General features: G+C 39.1%; 1 long non-coding RNA gene across 1 annotated transcript; it reads left to right on the forward strand.

The window, feature by feature from the left end:
- Positions 1-12,242: 12,242 nt before the first annotated feature.
- Positions 12,243-22,969, forward strand: LOC142070778 (uncharacterized). Its single transcript, XR_012666712.1, has 3 exons — positions 12,243-12,564; positions 17,570-17,659; positions 21,450-22,969. It is a non-coding gene; the product is annotated as an uncharacterized LOC142070778 (long non-coding RNA).
- The last annotated feature ends 291 nt before the right edge of the window (positions 22,970-23,260 follow it).

Raw genomic sequence — 23,260 nt, forward strand, 5'->3', positions numbered from 1 at the left:
ATTGAAGTGTTCTCTGACTGGTTTTTGAATGTTATAATTCATGACATCTGATGTCTGTCCATTTATTCCTTTACGTAGAGACTGTCCGGTTTGGCCCATGTACATGGCAGAGGGGCATTGCTGGCACATGATGACATATATCACATTGGTAGATGTGCAGGTGAACGAGCCTCTGATAGTGTGGCTGATGTGATTAGGCCCTATGATGGTGTCCCCTGAATAGATATGTGGACACAGTTGGCAACGGGCTTTGTTGCAAGGATAGGTTCCTGGGTTAGTGGTTCTGTTGTGTGGTGTGTGGTTGCTGGTGAGTATTTGCTTCAGGTTGGGGGGCTGTCTGTAAGCAAGGACTGGCCTATCTCCCAAGATCTGTGATAATAACCTTTATAATTATCTCAATGCTAAACTTAGACAAGGGCACTTGTAAAGTGATATGAAGTAGATAAATTATGCATACTTAAGCATCTGCCAAAAGGATAGTTATTTCACACAGTGCACACCAGTTAATGCTTCACAGTTCCTGTGACCCGTCAAGATGCTGAAATATTAATAAAAACAAAACAAAATTACCCAAACAGATTAGCCCCTTTGAAAATTGAGGCCTGATTTTCAGAGGGTCGGTGCTCAGGACTTCCTGAAAATCAGATCCATTTAAGCTTGACCCCCCAGAAGTGAGGCTTTCAAAAATCACTGATCACTTTTGAAAATTTAGGCCACTTTCAGTCCTCTTGTCCACAGTAAACTGGGGGCAAGCAATGACATAGATAATACATTTGACGTGCATTGGAGTGCAGATTGACTGGTGAAATCACAGTGTTGCTGCAGAACAATAAAGTAATCAAACCCAGCATGCTGTTTTATGTGGTCGCACTGAATTAATTCAAATAGACATGGAACAGGCATAAATAGCATTTTGATAAATAAAGTCAAGGAGACCTTATGCAGCCATAAAATGATTTATTGGGCACTCCATTTATATCTCTATTCTCTTTTTTGTAACAGGACCACTGTTGAAATAACTGTTCTTTCTCTAAAACAGCTCGTCTAAATGACCAGGGAATTCTGTACAGCATGGACATGCAGAATTAGACTCTCAATGTTGTGTTTGTCTGCATGTGACCCAAGTAACTTAGGTGCTGTCTACATGGGGAGTTTTTTCTACCTACAATAACTTTTGGGGTTTTATTCAAATCAAAATTACCTGTGTCCACATGATGCAATCCCCAGGGGTGAAAGTAAGGCGGTACGGCCAGTATAGCGTACCTATCAAAAAATAGCCGCCAGAACTGGCCCAGACTGCTGACTTTAAAGCGCTTTAAGAACCCTGCTTAAAGAGCTGCCACAGCAGTGCTTTAACATCACTGCCCCTTTTGCGCCCCCTATTGGCGGCCCTGCCAGGTCCCTACCAGCAGGGCCACTGATGAGGGGGGCGCAAAAGGGGCAGCGACGACCCGGCAGGGCCACCGATGGGGGGCGCAAAAGGGGCAGCGACATTAAAGTGCTGCCATGAGAGCGCTTTAATGTTATTGCCCCCCCCGGCCGCCAATGGGGGGGGCAAAAGAAGTAGCCGCCCCCGGCCCTTTAAATTGTTGCTGGAGCCCCAGGCGGCATGGGCCAGGCAGTGCAGATGGGCTGGCTGGGGGACACTGACCCCAACCCCGCTCCTTCTGCCCCAGGCCTCTCCCCTTCCGGGGGCAGGGGTCCAGAGCAGCCCTGTACCGGTAAGGGCTCAATTTTACTTTCACCCCCGGCAACCCCTTCATGAGAATTAACTCACCAGATATTGTGAATGGGCTAATCCAGTTTAAAACTTGATTAAGTCCATTGTAGAAAGTTTAAGGTTCATGAGTAAGGTTCATGTGAACACATCTGTATTTCACAATGACTTGGCAGTCCACCAGCTGCTATCCCACATTGCATTGTTTCATACCAGGACCAACCTGTCTAACTGTGTGCCTTCTACAGCTCTGGGGTCATCTTGATCAGATTCACTTCCCCATTTAAATGCTGGCACACAGGTTCACCCTCATTTATAATGGCAAGCCCCTGTATTTGCATACCTCTGTATTTTAAGAGCAGTATTTCTTTCTCCTGTGGGTTCCTGGTTTGAGCTCAGCGGGATTCTACAGTAAAATGAGGTTCTGGTCTCAATTCAGGAACTAGTGCAGCTAATCAAACACCAGTATTTCAAAATAAATCTGTTTGGACGAAATGGCAGCAGTTGAAGAGCCAAGACAACTTAGTTAACAGAGACTGAACTCAATACTTGGAAGGAAGGGCAAAAGAAAGAGAAGTCAATGGGACCTACCCATGTTAGTGATTACATTTGCACTGTGAATATCAGGATTGTAGTTAAAACATCAAATCTTCAGGTTACAGAGCTGCTAATCTCTTCAATATCTCAGTGTCAGAGTTCCCCAGTGGCAGGCTGAGGCAGGAGAAGATGCAGGCTGGAATGAGCCGGCTAGTGTGGAAACAGACACTGCTATAGCAGGAGTAAGGGCCATCTAGAGCAGTCTATTGAAATTACTAGCAACAGGAATACTCCACGGCAGGTAGTGAATTTGAGCAGACTGGAGATACTGCTTCTCTCAGGAGCCTATATACCTGCCTTTGGATCACGTGTGTGGGTCCTCACCTGTGGATTGGCTGAATGCTGCTTGAATGGTACAGGGCCTATCACAAGACCTACAGGAAATTGCCTCTGGTCACTCATCAAACTCTCTGGCTCAGGGGTGACTCATCACATTTAAACAGGCTCAAAAAGATGTAATTTAGGTTTACGTAGGTTTAGAAGTATCACCATCAAAAGATGCCTACCAGGCAGCTTCGAGCCTGAAGTAGGCTGGGGGCATGTATGTTGTTGGCCGGCTCCCAGAAATGATCAGCAGGACCACAGCCCACCCAATAGACACTCTGCATGCGTTTCCCATGGAGAATCTTGGAGTCCAAGATCTGCTTCATCAGGAATTCTTTCTGTCCCAGGACCATAATGCAGAGAGGAGGTAGTCGTATCCATCTGGGAAAGGAGTTGTAGATGTACTTTTTTGGCAGGGAAACAAGTAACACTGGGTGTACATTCCTTGTATTGGGTAGCTGGAATTGAAGACCACCAGGTTAATCAGTGGGACAACTTGAGACACAAGCTTCATCGTTCTCCTGTGACTGACATGGCAAGTCAGGGGCAAGTGATTACATCTCCCAAATATGGCCAGACCTGGTTGACCATCAGGAACATAGATCTGATATTTGAATAAGAGAACCACATTCTTTACTGAGAAGTTCAAATCAGGGGTTGGATTTGTACTGGTCGACATCAATTTTACCACAAATGGATTTTGAGGCAAGAGAGACTTTACAAGAGACAATAAATCATTGTGCACAAGTATGTTAACAAATCACTGAAAGACTTGCCAGAAACAGACAGGAGTGGAGGAGTTTTGTCACCGCTCTAAACATCAGAGGTGTAATGGGAACATGATGATGATGATGGTGTTAACAAAACAGCAGGGCTTCAAAACTATGGAGTGCTCTATGGATCTATTCCCTTGTTCGGGTACTTGCCCATGTCAGATAATGTGTTGGCTTTAACCTTTCGGGATGCCAGGGTGAAATCAAATTGGGAGAAAAAAGAGGGAACAACAGATCTCTCATTGATTGAGAACCTCTACAGTTCTCAGGTGCTTCAAATTCTTCTGATCCGTGAATACTTGAACTGGAAGACAAGTGTCTTCCAAGTAATGACGCTATTCTCTAAAGGTGGTTTTGATGGCCAACAGTTGGCATTTGCAGGATCAGCTGCCTATATTGTAAAGTCACCACTGTGGCCAGATTCATCCCTGCACTAGTGCTAGGAAATGAAGCTTGCACCTCTGTGATCCTGGGGCTGCTGGGAATAGATTCAGTCCCCAGCACAATCTAAGGAGCCCTATGGGATGCCCCATCTGGTGCCCTGGATGCCAGGGCTCCTATGGGCCTTGCAGAGCCTGAAGAATAGCCAACGTGTAGGGATATTCCAATCTCTCCTCCCTGACCCTTCTGACCCAACTCCTGACCCAAAAATGCATCTCTGCCCTGGAAAGGGTGAGATTTAGGCTTGTCCTAAAATGGGGCTGTGTACAGCTTGTGCCATGTAGTGTGGGACTTCCCACCAGCTTTCTAGACCAGAAGCCAAATGTGCTACCAGCTGAGCACAGTACTGACATGTGGTTATATGTTGACCAGAAGAAAATAATATTCTACTTAATAGTGCTAATGTGCTACATCATTTTTGATTAAACATTTAGCGGTTGGTAGTCTGGTAAGAGTGGAGAGTCAGTAATTGCAATCTCCTGTGATAGACGTAAGAATGAATATTTTATCAACTATAATTTGGCAAGGAGCTACAGAACCGCTGCCAATTACAGCTATTAACTGCACAACAAGGTACTGTTGTTATTGGCTTTAATATACATTGCATTGAAGGGGACATTATTTATTGTATGTAATGGTGCCATATCATTTAAAAAGGATTATGATTACTAGAAGGAATAAAGAGTCCATTAAGGTTTTATAAAACAATTTAATATTAAATAATATTCCACATTCCTTTGCCTTGGAAGAAAATGTAAAGCATTTAAAACATCCTTTCAGACTTCTCTTTATTTATTCCTTGGACAAGTGAAGAAGTACAACTTTACAGTTTCTTTTTAACTTTAAACTATAGTATATTTTAATAGAATTAGAATCACAGACGAGATCTGTACAGGCAAATGACAAATACAAAGTATAAGTTTAAATGCAAATACTACTCTTAACCAGATTTTATTTCCAGCTCATTCTTTTTGAAGTTCAACTTGTATGCTGTATCCAGTAGAAGTCACAGTTTTGTTTATCATCCTTTACAGGGTTTAAATTAGCTGTGATGAAGGAGAAATAGATTAACTACTACAAGGGAAAATGAATTAAAAGTAAAATATGAGAACTACAGTTTCTCCAAAGCCTATTCCTAGCTGATACCAAGATCTGTGTGCATGCAAAATTTTTGTAATTAAGGTTCTTTTTTTTTTTTTGGTTTACTTTGTAACTTGGCTTGAGTTACTAGGAGATCCACTTCCTGGACACTACAGTGCTAATAAGTGATGGTCACATAAACACCACCCTATACTGGAAACCTACTGACCGCTATACTTACCTACATGCCTCCAGCTTTCATATACACCACACGATCCATTGTCTACAACCAAGCTCTACGATAAAACCGCATTTGCTCCAACCCCTCAGACAGAGACAAACACCTACAAGATCTCTATCAAGCATTCTTACAACTACAATACCCACCTGCTGAAGTGAAGAAGCAGATTGACAGAGCCAGAAGAGTACACAGAAGTCATCTACTACAGGACAGGCCCAACAAAGAACGTAACAGATTGCCACTAGCCATCACTTTCAGCCCCCAACTAAAGCCTCTCCAGCACATCATCAAGGATCTACAACCTATCCTGAAGGATGATACCTCACTCTCACATATTTTGGGAGACAGGCCAGTCCTTGCTTAAAGACAGCTCCCCAACCTGAAGCAAATACTCATCAGCAACCACACACCACACAACAGACCCACTAACCCAGGAACCTATCCTTGCAACAAAGCCCATTGACAACTGTGCCACATATCTATTCAGGGGACACCATCATAGGGCCTAATCACATCAGCCACACTATCAGAGGCTCGTTCACCTGCACATCTACCAATGTGATATATGCCATCATGAGCCAGCAATGCCCCTCTACCATGTACATTGGCCAAACCAGACAGTCTCTACCTAAAGGAATAAATGGACAGAAATCAGACGTCATGAATTATAACGTTCAAAAACCAGTCAGAGAACACTTCAATCTCTCTGGTCACTCATTTCAGACCTAAAAGTGGCAATTCTTCAACAAAAAAACTTCAAAAACAGACTCCAATGAGAGACTGCTGAATTGGAATTAATTTGCAAACTGGACACCATTAAATTAGGCTTGAATAAAGACTGGGAGTGGATGTGTCATTACACAAAGTAAAACTATTGCCCCATGTTTATTTTCCCCCGCTACTGTTCCTCACATGTTCTTGTCAACTGCTGGACATGGCCCACCTTGATTATCACTACAAAAGGTTTTGTTTTTTGTTTTTTTTCCCCCTTTCCTGCTGGTAATAGCTCACCCTACTTGATCACTCCCGTTACAGTGTGTATGGTAACACCCATTGTTTCATGTTCTCTGTGTATATAAAATCTCCCCACTGTATTTTCCACTGAATGCATCCAATGAAGTGAGCTGTTGCTCATGAAAGCTTATGCTCAAATAAATTTGTTAGTCTCTAAGGTGCCACAAGTACTCCTTTTCTTTTTGTGGATGCAGACTAACACGGCTGCTGCTCTGAAACCTAAAATAATTGTGCAAGTGCAGACCATAAATTTGGGTAGTACATATATTAATGCATTAATGTACTGAGCATGGTGTGGTGTAGGCTTAAAGTTCTGCAAAAGACTCAGCTGTAAGATGAGAAGGAATAATGGCAGAGTAAGGTCCCCCTATTACTAATTTTATTTTATTAATATCTTACATTACTTTCGAAGTTGCTAGCTTTCTTTTTTATTTAAATAGCCTCGAAGCTGTTTTCTCTTAAGGTATTGCCATGCATTTACAGTCTTAACTACAGCTAAGTTTTTGACTGGGAAGCTCTTTAATATATTTTAAGAATTGTTCTAACAATTGAATTTTAAGAATTGTTCTAACAATCTATAACAATATACATCAATGGCTTAGAAAGATGAAAATTATTTGTATTTACACTCTAAAGTATTAATATTGCATAAGCCATCACTGATGTTCATACACATCCTCTAAGATCAACAGCCCATGAGAACATTTAAAGTTCTTGAACCTGACCATTCTGATAAATCTTTAGCACAGGACTTAATCAAGCTAATTCTGCTTATGACTGTGCATGGTTTTGAAAATATAGCCATAATATATTATCTGTAGAGATCACGATACATGGATAATATAATTCATAAAGTATCTCTTCTATGTTAAGATGCCAATATTATTCAGCATGAAGAGTGAAGGATATAAAGCAAATCTATACACTATATTTGTGTCATCAGCATGGACCTATCAATTTGGAACTCACAAAGAATGAAACTCCTTTAAACTCGCTGGGAGAACTGGATCTAACTAGATTCTCATGACCAATCAGAATGGTTATGTTCAGTCTGGTTCTATTCTCTGATAACTGCTTTGAAAATAACTGGAAAGTAGTTAGTTTAGCAGATAAGAAAGGCACTGCCTTTCATCTCTCCAGAGTAGTCATGCTTTGAGCTTGTGTTAACTCGAAACTAAAAGTTGAAAATATTCTGTTTAAGGAAGTTTCAAAATTAACAGCAAACTAGGACAGGCGTCAAGTAGCAAACAGATATATATCCATTATCCCAGGGAAAAAAAGTGGAGATTCTTCAAAACACAGCCAGCAAGCTAATATTTGCTCCTAAACTCATTATTAGAACACATTATATGTTTTCCTGTTCCTGATCTATGACCAATTAAATGAACCTAATGCATTGAGTTCCAGAGAAATTAAAAATACCCACGGATAGCACAAAAACCTTAACAACTAGGGCTGTTAAGCAATTTAAAAAATTAATCGCGATTAATCATGGATTAAAAAATTATTGCGATTAATCGTGTTGTTAAACAATAATGGAATACCATTTATTGAAATATTTTGGATGTTTTCTACATTTTCAAATATATTGATTTCAATAACAACACAGAATACAATGTGTATAATGCTCACTTTATATTTATTTTTATTACAAATATTTGCACTGTAAAAATGATAAGAAATAGTATTTTTCAATTCACCTTATACAAGTACTGTAGTGCAATATCGTTATAGTAAAAGTTGAACTTACAAATGTAGAATTATGTATAAAAATAACTGCACTGAAAAATAAAACAATGTAAAACTTTAGCGCCTACAAGTCCACTCAGTCCTACTTCAGCCAATCACTCAAACAAACTTGGTTACAATTTGCAGGAGATAATGCTGCCCGCTTCCTGTTTACAATGTCACCTGAAAGTGAGAAGAGGTGTTTGCATGGCACTGTTGTAGTTGGCTTCGCAAGATAGTGATGTGTCAGATGCAGTAAAGATTCATATATTCCTTCATCTTCAATGACCATTCCATAGGACATGCATCCGTGCTGATGATGGGTTCTGCTCGATAACAATCCAAACAAAGCGGATGGATGCATCTTCATTTTCATCATCTGAATCTGATACCACCAGCAGAAGGTTGATTTTCTTTTTTGGTGGTTCGAGTTCTGTAGTTTCCACATCTGAGTGTTGCTCTTTTAAGACTTCTGAAAGCATGCTCCACACCTTGTCCCTCTCAGATTTTGGAAGGCAGTTCAGATTCTTAAATCTTGGGGTGAGTGCTGTAGCTATTTTTAGAAATCTCACATTGGTATCTTCTTTGCATTTTGTCAAATCTGCTGTGAAAGTGTTCTTAAAAGAAACATGCGCTGGGCCATCATCTGAGACTGCGATAACATGAAATATATGGCAGAATGCAGGTAAAACAGAGCCAAAGACAAACAGTTCTCCTCCAAGGAGTTCATTCACAAATTTAATTAATGCATTATTTTTTAACGAGCATCATCAGCATGGAAGCATGTCCTTTGAAATGGTGGCTGAAGCAAGAAGGGGCATACGAATGTTTAGCATATTAGGCACATAAGTACCTTGCAATGCCGGCTACAAAAGTGCCATGCTAACTCCTGTTCTCACTTTCAGGTGACATTGTAAATAAGAAGAGGGCTGCATTATCTCCTGTAAATGTAAACAAACTTGTTTGTCTTAGTGATTGGCTGAACAAGAAGTAGGACTGAGTGGACTTGTAGCCTGTAAAGTTTTACATTGTTTTGTTTTTGAGAGTTATGTAACAAAAAATAAAATCTACATTTGTAAGTTGCACTTTCATGATAAAGAGATTGCACTACAGTAATTGTATGAGATAAATTGAAAAATAATATCTTATCCTTTTACAGTGCAAATATTTGTAATAAAAATAATAATATAAAGTGAGAACTGTACACTTTGTATTCTGTGTTGTAATAGAAATCAATATATTTGAAAATGTAGAAAAACATCCAAAATATTTAATAAATTTCAATTGGTATTCTATTTTTTAAGTGTGATGAATTGTGATTAATTTTTTTATCGTGATTAATTTTTTGAGTTAATCATGTGAGTCAACTGCGATTAATTGACAGCCCTACTAACCACACAATATATCAGTCACAGTAAAATAGCTAATTTGTTAGCAATATGTATATCTTAGCTATTACGGTTAGAACATTACTGTGCAAGGAACTTCATTCTTGTTATTCTTTCAGTGACACTTAAACTATTTTCAAAAGTTTCAAGTTTTGATAATTTACATTGTAGCCTTGTTCAAAAATGTGGTTAGATTCCCCTGCACCCCACCCCTCAATAAGAAAGTCTATTTTTTTGCTCTTCCACAACATCAAGTAGAGCACAATCATGGAAAATGTCAGCCCCCCAAAGGGTTAAGTTTTGAAAAGTATAAGTGGATAAAAAGAGGGGTTATAATAGAAATAGTTTTGCTGCCTTAACTATTGCAGTTGCTTATTACATTAACAACAAAGGAAAATATTACTCTATTGGATGATACTATTGATGATAAGAACAGGAGGACTTGTGGCACCTTAGAGACTAACAAATGTATTAGAGCATAAGCTTTCGTGGCTACAGCCCACTTCATTGGATTCATAGAATGGTACATATAGTAAGAAGATATATATACATACAGAGAAGGTGGAAGTTGCCATACAAACTGTAAGAGGCTAATTAATTAAGATGAGCTATTATCAGCTGGAGAAAAAAAAACTTTTGTAGAAATAATCAAGATGGCCTTTTTAGACAGTTGACAAGAAGGTGTGACGATACTTAACATAGGGGAACAGATTCAATATGTGTAATGACCCAGCCACTCCCAGTCTCTATTCAAACCCAAGTTAATGGTATCTAGTTTGCATATTACCTTCAAGGTGAAAAGCATTAGGCAAATAGACCTGTACAGAGTATTAGGGTAAGTATATACTAGAAAAATGAAGTTAGTCTAGGTGAGGATTTGGAGTTAACCGTGACCTGTTAACATATTTATAAACATTGCTGTCTTTTCGTACAGAAGTGCTTAAAAATGTGTTGATTAAAATGTGTGAATGAAGACATGTTAAAACACCACTCATTTTCCCAGTGCAGACAAATGCTTAGACAGAGGCGTTTCATATATTTTTTCTACCTGACCTGATATCCTTTGCAAATTGTACCAAAATCCCACAAACGATATGATCCCAAGAGCCATGATTTCTATAAAAATGGCCTGCTTTCCTCAATCAGCTTGCTATAGCACTGTGTTAAAAGACAGAAAAAAGGGGAGAGAAACAGATTAAAATGTAAACTCCTTTTCAGTTAAGCTGTTTGGTTTATCTTTTGCTGTGTAGTACCTTTTAAATATAAGAATTTTTCTTCCCTCCAAGAACAAAGATGTAAAGTTCCCTTTTTTTGACTATTCTTTGGTTTATTTACATTTTTCCGTATTACATCTCCTGATAAGACACTTTAAGTTGTACCATCTATGGGCTGACCCCAATCCTTATTCAAACAAGGAGTTCTGTTGACTTTAGTGGGACTACTCATATGACTGAAGGTTGAAGGATTGGAGATGTACTTTGTTCTGTACCTTGCACCATAATAATGCAAACACTTTTATTGCCAATGTAGGGGGACATTTGATCTCTTTTAGTACTAATTCGATTTATCTAATTATGGCAGTAGATTTTTGGGAAAGGAAACACTGAACAAATTATGCTTGCTCACTTCTCTCATGTTCACAAAGTGTAACTTTTTTTAAACAAAAAGATTTTACTGAATAAAACATCATAAAAGAGACGTTGATAAATCAGGCTGTTATCGGATAGCTGTAATCACTGCTTCTGACTGGCTAAGAAGTATGCATCTCCTTTTATATTTGTTACTACATCTCCCCGCAACCCACTCCCCAGTGCCTGGTGGCTTATGTATTTGTCAGCCTTGTTCACAGCTTCAGCCACGATTGTAGGGCTGTGACCGTGCAACCAAATTCTAAGGTCTTCTGGACATGCTGTGAAAAATTGCTCCATATCAATTAGTTCTAAAACCCCTTTGAAGGTTAGATCCCTGCCCCTCCACTCCCCCAGCTCTTTAAGGAGCTATGCCCTAACCAATTGCCAAATTCCTTATAAGTCTCTCTTCTTTTACCAAATCCTCAAATTTCTTTCTATAGCCTATGTTAAATCATATTTTGCATATTCTGTCTCTAAATTTACCATAGCTGTTTGCATCATCTGTTGTCATGTGACTAAAGACATTTATCATCTAACTTCCCCTTCCCAATGTTGCCATAGTATAAAGGAGCAAATAAAAACAGTAATGGCTCCATTCTGCCTCAGATGTGGGTCAGTGTCCATAAAACTTGGTTGGACACACAAGGTACTGAATGTCCTTTTAGTCTGTCTACTAGACGAATCCAGTCCAAGTTGCCAAAGTTATGTGAAATTTGTAAAATGAAGTGGCAATTTTATTTTGAGGAGGCTAGAGCCTTTTAAAGTTCATTGAACTGTTACATCTGCCTTTCTCCTTGTGGCACCCTAGGCATTATAAAGGCCCTGAAATCACAAACACATAGTGCTCTGAGCAAATAGGAACTGGCTGATCAGCAGTGTGAAGAGGCATTGGTGTAAATGAGAATCAGGCTAACTCAAATACTGGGTAATTAGCAATGACAAGAATATTTTAAAAGTACACAAGTGTCATCAGATTTATGATAAAATATATCTTCTCTTTGCTTGAGTGTGCCTTTTAAAGGGCTGGCCCTTCATTTTCCTGTGTAGAAACACTCACTAATGTCAATGCTCATATGGGTGGGTCGATGGCAGAATCTCACCATTAATATTAATGTTAAGGCAAAAAAAAACCTCATATAGCAAAGATCAACAGTAGCTGCCATTCAACATAACTTCCTAGTAGAGAACTCAAAACCTTTTGTACCTCACAGGATGCTGCTTTACCACAGCGCTTTCATTACTATGTCTGTGAGTTTCCATTCTTACTGTGAACATACAGAACTTTTACAGTGAGACAAAGAGAAAATGGTGAACTGAAGAATACTTTAATACCTGGTAGCAGATTCATAAGTAAAAAACACTTCTTATTCACATGAATGATGTCACCTGGCCCTTGTGGATCATGGCTAACCTAAGAGAGCCCACCAAAGAGAACAGGGAGCTGACCTTCTTCAGAATTTGCTACTTGATACCTACTCTGACTCTGGTGTCTGCAAGACTCAGTGCTGGCTACCATATACTCCTTGGTTCCTTCGGGTAGACAGAGAGTGGAGAGGAAGAGTAGAGCAGCAGGAGTCGGTGATCAAGCATCTCTCTTCCTCAGGTAAAGCCATAGAGGCTGAGGTTGAAGGTAAGATCCTTTTATCCCATTCTCACCTATCATATAACTCTTCTCCTTTCCTACATCACACTGAACCTATTGTTCATTAGTGTATATAAAGGCTGGGATGTAATCAGCAAATCCCAGGAAGTTTAAATTTAAATGCCAGGTTTATGGAGCTGATTAGGTCATTACCGGTATCCTGTGAATTGGAAAACAATAGTGATTTTTTAGGGGGTCAGGTGCAGGTGGAGAACTTTCCGTGCATACAATAAGGGGCAAATTCAGTCCCCGTCACTCAGTCTTAGTGTCTCACTGAGAAGGTCAAGCCCTCTTAAGTTTACAGAACCTGAGAATTCAAGGGCGCAGCAGAGCTACTCCAGCACTCCTCAATCAGAGAAATGACCAGAAATATGGTGGTGAGTCCTCTAGACCCGCTCTGCCTCCACTGCATCCTGCCCCACATCCAAACATACTCTACATGCCTTGTTAGCTGCTCCCAAACCTTGGCTCTAAACAGATTCCATTGCCAAGGGACCCTCCCCACCAGAGGATATACAGGAAGGATTTGCCCCTAGGTGATATTTTTAGAATGTTCTCAATTTTATTCAATGATTCTATTCCAAAAATTATGTTAATGGGAAAGTAAAGCATTCTGAAGTCAGGAAACACCACAGTTCATGTTCTACAGGCACCATAACTCCTCCACCATGTGCCTGTCTAATGGGCCTGAGGAAAGCACTATGATAATATTAAGTACGATATTTCTTTTCCCCTTTACTGTAGCTCAGCTGAGGTACAAACGAGAGGTTAGTCTTGTCAGGATTTTGATACATCTCTCTCTACATATTATATGGACTTAAATCTCTGAGAGAACGAAAGTGGCACAAAATTGCTAAAGGAAAATATTTACTAAAATAATGTATAAATGTACTTGTAACCCATGAAGCATTTGTGAATATTGTCAATAACAATTTTCTAAAGGTAACATTTTGGGGTGGGGGTCAGTTTCCCCAACATTTAGTCCTTGTTAGTACCACAGGTTCAAATGCAAAATATAATGATACATGTGCACATATGTATACTCCCATAGGGCTCTTCTTTGGGAGGATTAACCCTTCTCCGTCTCTGTGGAATGGTGTCCAAACGCCCTGTAGGGCACACCTGCTCCTTGAAATTGGGGGTGGGGATGGGGGAATGATAGTCCCAAAGTCTCTTTCAACCTCTTCTTGAGTCTTTGCAATGGCAAATTCTAGTCCTCTTCTCCGGGGGGGGAAGGGAGCCTGAGGTCTAAATCCAACAAAACTGGCAAAGACCCTGCAGCACAATCCTTACAGGAAACCTTTCTGGTCCTTTGCCTGGCTCCACCTGTGAGTCTTGCAGTCTGGCTCCCACTCCTATTCATAAACTCCTCACCCTCCCCTTGAATTCCTACAGGTGCCACTCTTAGAGGGTGACTCTGTGTGTCCTGCAAGACAGCGTGTTCACAATGGAAGTTGCCCACATAGCTTCAGGCATCTAACGGGCACACAGAGTACTCCAAAACAAAACCAAGACATATGTATCCGCCCCACTGTTGCTTCCCTTATTTACGCCACCGAATACTGCAAAGCAAGCATGTGGGTTATGTCTTTAATTACATGATTACATATTATTTGTGTTACAGTTGCTCCTAGAAGGCCCCACTGATATCCAGGCCCTGTATTTACTAGCTGCTGTACCTTATGCTTAATAAGAGACAATCCTTGGTTTGAAGATCTTACAACCTAAATAGGCGAGACAGACAAAGAATGGGTAAAGGGAAAAGACACACTGAAAAATGAATTGCTTGCCTAAGGTCACACAGCACAGCAATGGATGAGCCAGGAAGAGACTTGGGTCTCCTGAGTCCCAGTCCAGTACACTATCTAGTGGATCATGCTGCCTTTCAATATATCATGTACTTTTTAAGACAATTTATCTACCTAACTGTCTTTCTAAGTTCTTATGATACACATATTATCTGAATGCCTTGCTGTTTTGCTTCCCAGTCTTACTCATTGTTTCTCCCACTGCCAATCAACACCCAATTCTGGAAAATTGATTACAATAATAGGCAGGCTGGCAGGCTCCAGGACACTGAGAAATCAGGTATCCATAATAGTTTAAGCTACTTCATGCTCAAAACTCTAGCCAACTTCAAATGGCTGCTCATGAATGCTTACTGCATTGTTCCTAAGTGTGCACTGAAATAGAAAAAAAAAGTACTGTGCATATTTATTATGCAATTTTTAGATGCTTAGTAGTTGGTAAATCAAAACCAATTTCCTTTAGCACTTGCTAACACTGTTCCTCAACCCATACATCATTCCAGCTTTCAAACCTCAGCCACTTCTCTTTAATAACAGGTCACGGTAATGTTTTTTTGTTTATTTGTTGAAAAATGCAGTTTTACGTTGACAAACTATTCACAAATTTGGGGAGGATTCAGCCAATAGTTTTGGCAGAAGAAATGTTGTTGTTTTTTGAAAAGTCTAAATGTTTAATGGTGACATTTGCAAAATAAAACGTTTTGACTTTTCATTTCAAAATTATGTTTAGCTTAAAAAAAACAAAACCCAACCAACCAAACAGATAAATACCCAGAATCAAAATTTAAAAACAAAATCATTTTGGACCAAACAAAATGTTTTGTTTGACCTGAAATATCTTTTTTCTTGGTTATTCATTTCGGTAAGAAAAAACAAAACCAAACCTTGTTTCTGGCTGACCCAAAACAATTGTATTATTATTATTTTTCAGTTTAACCACTGAACTGAGAAAAATCAATTATTCTCTGTGTCCTAGATGAAAAGTTGCAATCATTTTGTTATAATGGGAAGGGTGTTTTTTTTCTTTTACTTTCCTGTCACTCAAAAGTGGCTCATATGATTTTGCTCATCGTTTACAGAAACAGAGGCCAAACATGGAGAAAATCAAAAATGAGGAGCGAGGGAGAAACGGGGGTTAGAAAATAAATAGTTATGCAACATTAATGAATTCTGAAGAGCAGGCAGTATACAAGTTGTTTGGCACTTTCTGGAAGAGGTCATACAGCCCCATTGCACCTGACTACAGTAGGAGTTAAATATGGATATATGGAGGGGACAAGGGCCTCCTTGAGCCAGCACCGGTTTGGACAGCTTTTAGAATGTTAAAGCCCAGTGAGGGTTTTCCGAGTTCCATAAAGGAGTGCCTCTTTGAGTTTCAGAGTAGCAGCCCTATTAATCTGTTTCCCAAAAACAAAAGGAGTACTTGTAGCACCTTAGAGACTAACAAATTTATTTGAGCATCAGCTTTTGTGGACTAAAACCCACTTCATCAGATGCATGCAGTGGAAAATACAGTGGGGAGATTTTATATAAACAGAGAACATGAAACAATTGGTGTTAACATACACTGTAAGGAGAGTGATCAGGTAAGGTGAGCTATTACCAGCAGGAGAGGAAAAAAAAAAGAACTTTTGTAGTGATAATCAAGGCGAGCCAATTCCAGCAGTTGACAAGAACGTGTGAGGAACAGTGTGTGTGTGTGTGGGGGGGGGGGGGAATAAACATGGGGAAATAGTTTTACTTTGTGTAATGACACATCCACTCCCAGTCTTTATTCAAGCCTAATGTAATGGCTTGAATAAAGACTGGGAGTGGATGTGTCATTACACAAAAAGTAAAATTATTTCCCCATGTTTATTCCCCCCCCACACACACGTTCTTGTCAATGGCCCACCTTGATTATCACTACAAAAGGTCTTCCCCCCCTCCTGCTGGTAATAGCTAACCTTACCTGATCACTCTCCTTACAGTGTGTATGGTAACACCCATTGTTTCATGTTCTCTGTGTATATAAAATCTCCCCACTGTATTTCCCACTGCATGCATCCGATGAAGTGAGCTGTAGCTCACGGAAGCTTATGCTCAAATAAATTTGTTAGTCTCTAAGGTGCCACAAGTACTCTTTTCCTCTTTGAGTTGAAGCACATATTTGTAGCTGATCTTAGCTAGGCTCAAACCCTTATAAACACATGAGAAGGAGAATTAAAGAGGTTCCTGACCAGACACCATGACAGGAAGCTATGGTAAAACAAGACATCCTGATTGGTTTAGTTTTATAGTGTTTGCTTGGAATCTATACACTGTAAAGCTGCATGAAGGAAATGTGACCAAAGACTATGCTGGGTAGTGCTATTTTCATTGAAACAGCATGTTGTAAAAGAGGAAATGCAGGAAAGGAGGTTTTATTTTGGTTGGGTTCCCCATACTCTCTGCCTTTTCTCCCTCTTCTGCCCCTTCTCCCCCCTTCATGGAACTTTGTCTGAGCTCTGGTCTTTGCCTCCCCAGAGCTCAATGGGTTCCTAAATTTCAGTTCAAGCAAAACAATGCAAAAATAAATTCAGATTCCATTCTTTTGCCCTGATAGAAAATTTTTTCCCCCTCTGAATCAAAATGTGGCTCCTAGGCGAAGACTCATCCTATAGCAAATGTTCACAGTCATACTGTGAAGCTGGAAGAAATGGGAGAGTTAAATGTCAAGGGTGACACAACCTTAGCTCTCAAACACAAATAACACTGTCATAATTAATTAGCTTCACTAGGAAAATAATATTAATTAGACAGCTAAATATAAATATAGGGAAAAATACCATTGTAACATCAAATATCCCATGGTCATATGCACAAATTAAGACTGGGGCCTTCACACCCACTGGAAGACATTGAAAATTATACTTTAGTTGATATACTGCTCCCGTTGAGAGACCCATTGGAATTGCCCCTTCTCCCCTACCCACTTGTGCCCTAAGGGTAAGCTAGGCAGTATCTGATCAGCACTATGCAACTTATAAGCTATTTGAATGAAAACAGTAGGACAATATTTTCATATTGAAGGGGAATTCCTAACAACTCACTGCACGGAAACATTTCCCATGCATGGCTTGGAGGGTAAAACTAAGGTCAGATTCATCAGACTGTAAAGACATTAAATCAAGTTGCCATCATCATTTTCTCTTCTTTTTACAAAGAAAATATCTAGAACAGAGGTTTCTTTTTTTGCTGCGACCCTCAGTAGGAAGACAAATGGGCAGTCTTAAGCGATAATACAGTCTGAAAAGGTAAGTCCAGGCTGTTTTCTTTCTTTTTTATTTTCTTTCATTCTATCTTTCACAGAGCAGCTTAAATCACCGGGTTTCTCATCTTAATCATAGGTATTTACATTTATCATTTTATTAGACTCTATAGGGGATATAGGAAATACATCCCAGCTTATTGAATTAAAAAACAGATTCTAAATGTGACAGACTTCACTGGAGTCAGTGCTGACTTACACATTTCTGCCTCTATTCAAGCAGCAATTTGGTGTTCAGTTTTGTATTTCTTTGTGTCCTCATTCTTCCTTCATTATTTTTTTTTACATTAGTTGTGATGTTACTGTCCCCTTAGATTTTCTAGGAAGCCTATGGGAAAAAAAAAAAAAAAAAAGCATTAGCAATACTGCATTCTGACATCCAATCTTCATTGCACATGATGCTTAGAATACAAAGAGCCTAATATAAGTTAGGCTTACCTGACATATACTCAGAAATATTCCTTTTGATGCCCCTATTCAGAGAAATAATGTGGGATAGTAGACTATGCATAGGCAGAGTTAAGAACCCTTACTTTCTAATTCTGATACCTCCACTGATTTATTCTGTGGCTTTGGACAAGTCTCAGTTTCCTCATCTGTATAATAGGGTAATTGTGAGGATTCATTATTTAATGTTTGTACTGTGCTTGGAAAAGTATAAAGCCCCATCAACATGCTGAATATCATTTTGAATAATTATGCGTTTTTATTAAAATGCTGTAATTCTCATACAAGAAAACATACACTTAAAGTGTAGTTTACCCTGTTCTGCCTTTTCTCTGAGCTTTTACAGAGCCACAAGTGCTTCTGCATCAGAATCTGATAATGTCTGGTCACTTCACTTTTTCCTGTTGCAGAAACCATGTCTGACAGTGAGGATATAGGGTGCAATACTTTATTAATGTTACCTTGAATGCTGAGAGTAGAAATGATATTGCATATTGATGAAGAATTTGAAAACAAATTCTTTCAGTGGTGCAAAAGGTAATCTTATATCTCTGTTTTGTAGGCCAAATATCTTAAACCCCCAAATCACTGTGCTACAAACTTGCTTTGACCTCCTCAGGCAGTTAAACATTATGGGCCTGATTCTTTTTTTTACACAAAGACCATTTTGCAACAATCTGGCAGTGTAAAGTGTTCTTCAATTGGGCATATATTACATTTACTCTCACTTTACACCACACTGGCAGATAAAGGGGCCTTAAAGTATAAATGAGAATCAGCTCCTAATAATTTGATACCTGATCTGTACATGGAACTCAGAAATGGATAATAAACGTATACACATTGCAGCCACTGTAAACCTCATAATCCTTTCATTGTACGACCAGATGATTACCGCTTTGTGAATTGATAAAAATTTGTCTGACAAGCAAAGCTTTCATTACAGGGCTGGAGGGCGGGGGGGAAATTCCACAGTGTTGCAGGTTCAGTGTAAAACTTAATTAAAGCTCAATGGATACTTAGCAAGAAAAGAAAAAAATGTGAAGCAAAACTTAAACAAAACACCCCATGTTGCTTTTTAATTATTCTTTGCAATTTCTCTTCAATGGTTTCCCTTCGCTGCTAAGTAAAGCAACTTTTAGTGAGAACTGGCATGCTGTAAATGGATTAGCAGTGGGACACATCACTAATACACCGATACTTAATTTTTGTACCTATTACCAAAGCTAGCCATATTCGTGTTTGATAATAGTGCCAGCAGGGAAATCATTCTGCGAGTGGGAGCGCGTGTGTGAACGCAGGGGCTGCCCATAGGAACTCTCTTCCTCAACAACAGGAAGATGAGTCACAATCATTACTCATTTTCCCCCCATCTAAAATCCAGCTGCTATTGGAATGATCATTAGCCCCAGGTGCCAGGCAGCTTAACTGTGAGCACAGTCCTTTATACAGTGAGCAAAAGGAGTGTGGGATATGCAAATATGGGCAAGGTCACGAGAATGAAAGCTGTGCTTCCTGTTTGATCAGGAGTATGCAGAGGTAGGGGGTTTGGATTGTAAACTCTCTAGAGCAGGACAGTCTTTTCATCTGTGTTTGTATAATTTGTATAGTTCCTGGCACTATACAGCCCAAGTGCAATCTTTGGACATTAATGTGATAAGTGTTTTATTAATAAATAATAATAAGAGTTATAACTTGCTTTAAATTGCTCTGCAATTGCTTGAAGGGCTAAAGTACACACAACTATATCCTGAGTTCCCTCACCTCACAGATGGTAGAAGGCCATCTGGTCAGTATTCTGGCAAACCATGTGGCAACCTGTTGCCTGTGTGTATGTGGTGGCTGTGTACTTGGTCTGCACTGACTTGTCATGGCTGCTCATATCTTTAGCGGACACATCTGTGTGCTCCTCTCTGTTTAGCAAATACCTCTCCTCTGGGGCTCTGCCTGGTTAAATCTAGGCATGGTTTGCTCACTAATATTTGCGTTTTTGAATTCTGCTAGCTCCACTATTGCAGTAGCTGTCTAGCTGTCCACTGTTCAGTTCCTTTTCTCCGCCACAGTGTTGCCAGCTGCACATATGTGACCATGGAGCAATCCACATGTCTGTCTCTTGCTGTCTGTGCACCTGGCCATTGCAACTTGTTTGGAGGAAATGCACATGCAGTCTATGTGCTTGTGGTTTGCGTGGAACTTTTAGCATGCGTCTCTTGCCTTCATTCACTTTTCTGCATTCTTTGGAAGAATAGGGCTCCTTACTAGAAATAATCGAAATCACAAATGAATTTGTTTCAAAAGCTTGCTGGAGGATGCCAGTTCTGTTTCAAGACACCCCTGCCCCCCCCCCCAAAAATTGTTTCACCTTAGAACAAAAACAAAACCTTTAATACCATTCAATTTCACACACACAAAAAAAAATGTTTGCACCCTGTTTGGAACTGAAAGGGTCTGCTGGTTTTTGACTCAGGGGTCTCTTTCTCTCTGACTGGAGAGTGAATCATGGGTCCTTAGAAATCTTCCCCTCAAAAACTCAATCGAAATTGACACATTTCCTTGAAACGTTTCTGCTTTGACAAAACAGCATATTTTGACAAAAGAATGTTTTGTTGAAAAGGTTCCAACAAGCTCTAGTCACTTCTTCTATTCTATAATAGAAGATCAGATAAAAAAAACTGATTTAAGTATTCATCCTGGAAGTTATTGTGCATTGCTGAGCAGAATAGGTGGGGCCTCAATATGTTTAGCACTCTGCAAATAGCTAGAAATAAAAAAAAAAAGCTACTCTACAAATAAATATGAAGACAAAGTCTCTGTCTCAAGGAGCTTACAATCAAAAAAGACAAGTAGCATACTAAGGGTCAGATGAGAGAGATACTTTACAGTCAAATATAAATGATTTTAGATACATAAATATACTGGTAATATACACATTTGATTTTGCCTTGTACTAGCTGAAGGAACCACAAGAAGCAAAGGGCTTTTCAGATGGTCCCACAGCACAATTTCGCTTGGTTTTATTTTATTTTTTTGTCTCTTTGTTCATTGCTTCCTCTTTCTTGCTTTCAGAGGGCACGTGGGCATACTCGTCTTCCTATAGTGTAGTTTCTTCTGATTCTTTCAGTCTCAGCCTGAGCATTTGCGGGATAGCGTCGGCATTGGGATTCTTACCAGGACTACTGCTAAGCACTACAAATTCTTTAGCACTTGTCTCTACATCTTCTTAGTCTTTGTAATAGTTGGATAGTAAGAGGAAAGAACATGTATTCAGTACTATTATTAACTATAGAGTTACATTATAGTCCCAAGACTGATGTGCCTTCTGCTCCTAGGGTGAATTCATAATCAAGGGTGCTCCTAAGAATAAAGCAGAATGGGAATATAAAGAAAATGGAAGAATGAACAGTTGAGGACTACAAATCTGATTACTTGATGTCCCAAATAATTCACTGAGATGAGAACCCCTGTAGCATACAATATGTCTACTTATCCTAGAGCTGATTGAGATGCCCAATTGAGTCCACTCAAACAAAACAAATGAAACCATGAATTTTATAAAGTATTTCAACTGCAGAATTAATACTCACTAAAAATCAGTTTATACACTAAATTAATGCTAAACAGATTCCTTGACGATGCTTGGTTAATAAAGGAACAGAACTGTATGTTCAAAGTTTGTTGGTTGAATTAGCTCTCTGTTCACTGAATAAGCTAAGGTCAATGTATATTTGCACATTGACATTGCTCAATTTGTGGCTTCAGACAACAACAGAGTATAAAAGAATCAACTGAATTATGTTTAAAGTTGCCTACAATGCATGAACAAAGAAAACCTGAAAGTATTGAATATATTGTTAAATGTTAGTCTTATATGAGCCATTCCTAAGATTTCTGTGGCCATTTTTTCAATCCATTTTTAGATGTACCTATTTGCTTTTAGCTTTGTTGTTTATTTAGTTGCTTTTAAATGTGGTTAGGTAACACTTAATTTTCAGTTTTAGTGACAATCCTTTTTATATCTGAAACTTCACAAGAAGCCTACTTTCCTCTCTGAACCAGAGTAAGTATATTTCTGATGCTATCTTTCTAAAACGTTACATCAGCCAAACAAGCTGTTTCTGAAGTAAGCAAATGAGGAAGAATGATTCCAAGGAGCAACTGATGTACATCCCAGGTTTTGTAAAATGGTTCAAAATATATGAAAAATTGCTTTATTTTTGTTCACAGCTCAAACACTTTGAACATACTTATGAATAAATCTCTCTGGGCAAAATCCTGGCCCCACAGAAGCCAATGGGTAGAATTTTCAGAAGCACAGAAATTATTTTGGAGCACAAATCCCATTAAAATTGAAGGGAAATGTGCTCTGAATTAATTTAGATGCTTGCGGGGGGGAGGGGAGCAAGTCACATGCAGTAGCAAACTCCCATTGTCAGGGGCCTGGGATTAGATTACCTACATACAAGAACACATTAGAGGAAACTGTTTGATCAACATCTCTCCTTATCTTGGGCCAGTTTCATCTGCCACAAACACTCCCACTCCACTCCCCTAGCTTGCAGAAAGATTCCTTTCCCTCCCCCTTTAGAAGAAAAAAAAGAAAAGAAATGAATAATACAATACTAAAAGGTGGGAGTTTACCCACAATCAAACAGATAAAGTGAATCAGTCCTGCATACCTGCAAGTTGTGACAATATTTTTGATTTGAGTCTTTGATTTCCGGAGGATAGATCATTTATGACTTTTGTACAACTGAGAAGCTAGCGTGATATTTATTGTTTCTGATTATTACCATAGACTTTTTTTTCCTTCTTATACATGCTCTGGAAACTAACATTCATCACTCAATTAATCCAGACAAATAAAAGCAAACAAATATTTCAGTTTAATGGGTTTTCTTTATGCTTTCGGATTTTACCCTGGTGTCTCATACCTTGCGACGTAAACAAAAGCCTTCAAATGGAATCAGATGCACACAGCCACCCATTCAGAGTATGCAGCAGCTGTAATGATAAAATGTGTTAAGATGAATAATGATTCAAATGTGTAATGAGTCTTATTTTTTAAAAATAGACAACTTTATATCACTACAAGCAAATTCACAGCCATGATGAGATGTAACTCAACTTCTGAGCAACATAA

This window comes from Caretta caretta, chromosome 1 (assembly GCF_965140235.1).
Source record: "Caretta caretta isolate rCarCar2 chromosome 1, rCarCar1.hap1, whole genome shotgun sequence".
NCBI lineage: Eukaryota > Metazoa > Chordata > Testudines > Cheloniidae > Caretta > Caretta caretta.